The sequence below is a fragment of the Morone saxatilis genome, unplaced genomic scaffold (assembly GCF_004916995.1).
Source record: "Morone saxatilis isolate NCDOM2014 unplaced genomic scaffold, NCSU_SB_2.0 Contig4, whole genome shotgun sequence".
NCBI classification, from domain to species: Eukaryota; Metazoa; Chordata; class Actinopteri; family Moronidae; genus Morone; species Morone saxatilis.
Genome location: NW_023339984.1, coordinates 14,508,061 through 14,510,345, shown reverse-complemented (window position 1 = coordinate 14,510,345; position 2,285 = coordinate 14,508,061).

Here is a 2,285-nt window from a genome sequence, read left to right as displayed (position 1 = left end):
ACACACACATAGACACACACACCTGTCAGTCCATATTACTGTTAACATCGGCGACTTGAGAGCCACACTGGGGTGTCAGATAAAAATAGTGCACTCTTCTTATTCATAGAATGAACAGCCTTGAAGCTGATCGAAGAAGGCAGCGTGTGTATGTGTCAGTTAGTGTGTGTGTGTGTGTGTGTGTGTGTGTCTGTGTGTGCTGATTTTTCCTCAAAATCAAAGTTAGTTGACATAAACGTGTGTCACTTGAGGTCTGCAGTCTGGTTTGTGGAAACTATGAATGTCCTGAAGCTGAAAGAAACTGAAAATCAAGAACTCACAAGCACACAACACGTTTTAATAAATTAATGTAAAATTATATAAAACATTACTTATCAAATATTAATAGTTTTGTCTGTGTTTTAATTGAATTTAATGCCTATTTATATTCAGTTTATATAAAATTAAAGAGAGAAAACACTCAAGAAGTCCAGCTTTGGTTAATTGATTATAAGCTCCAGCCAAGAAATAACAGGAAGTATATAGTCAAATATGTTTCCCATTTGTGACAATAAATGAATTCTATTCCAGACCATTAGTTGTGTTATAGGGCAAGCTGTTCTTTTGACCCCTCCAACCCCCAGCCTGTATCCAGTATTGACCCAAAGCTAATTCTTTTCAATCAGTCGATATCTCTCTTTGCTGTTAATCAATTTGCCTGACATGTAAACACACAGCAACTGCTTTTTATAAAGTTATTGATCTCTAAGTGTTTGAATCAGTCTAGGAATGCAGCAGAGGACCATCACTGTGTGTGGTTTACTCTCTCTACAAAGAGGCCCGCCAGCAGAGTGGAAATAAAACTTATTCAGAATTGAATTGTAGATAATAAGCCTTGTAAAACATTTTTTATTTATTTCTAATTCTCAAAAGTTCAGATCAAAGATTTTATGATGAAACTCTACAGTTAACTGACTCATTCATATCATAGGGGATATGCACGGATGCTGCCTCAGGTTTCTATGACAACATGAGAGAATAATTGGCTCCAACTTAACTACATAGAGCAGTAACCACCATACTGTTATTCAGAGAAAATGGCATCAGTACCGTTTCTAGTGGACAGTAAACAAGGGTTTCTTATGATCATTAACCTTCCCTAACCCAGTGATGGTTATTATTGTAACCATTGTGACAAAGGTCCCCTAACCTTAATGAAGTAGTAATTTCAACCCACAGTATTTATTTTAACATTTAATATGATTTTGTAAGCCACAGATGTTAGATCAGAAAATGCTTATATGAGTGATTCTGATGGCAGGTACTGATAACATACTTTGTGGCTTAATTTTAACTGTAGTGTTTTCCCACAATTCATCACAAAAAGGTGGGTTATGATAAGTCCTGTCTAAAATAGTGTTGGATTTTGCTATTTGACACATTATACAGTTTGCTATATACTTCCCTCTGTAGGAACATTTTCTAACACTTCTCTCATTGGAGATTCATGTGCGTCATACTGTTTAAAACACTGCAGCTTCCCACAGCCACTGCAGCAAAAAAGTGGGTGATACAGTGGAATATAGTGGAAATAAATGTCTTTCCGCAGCTGATTTCAGCGTATTACATCCACAGGTAGTTTCAGCAGGATTACTGCCCATTTTATTACCTCTTCATTATGTTTTGTTGGGTTTCTAATGTGGCTTTTTGCGTCATACTAAACTCATCTGGAGAATCTTAAAGTCCCTATAAACTTCACTAAAAACATGTCTTTCTTCTTGTTCCTACAGTTGGATGTTTGAGCTTCCCTGTGCAGGATGATATATGTGCCGAGTTTGACCCTCAAAGGTTTTCACATTCATCTGCTGAAAGTGGAAAGTTTCTCTGTGTGCACTGAAAATCTGATTTTTAAGGGGCAGGGCCTACAGGCATCACAAATACTGTGATGTAGAAACTTGAAACCACTAGTGCACAGACACTGAGAATAGAAGACTTTATACTGAAGTAGGAGACAGATTGTGTCCAACAGGAAAACCTTAGGAATGAATAAATTTAGCATGTTTATACATTCTGGTATTTTTAATGAGTAAGAATGAAAAGGTGTCTTTTTTTAAGGATTTTATTCTTTTATCCTCATTTGGAAGTTTTATCAGACTATTTGTATATATGTTTTAGTCTGGAGGGGATCTTTAAAATTAACTGGCACTTTAAAGTTGTCACTCGATATTTTGTCAAAATACATTCGTCCTCTAATTGAATTGATCCCAGCCAACAATATGTCCCATGTGGAAAAAAAACAACAAATC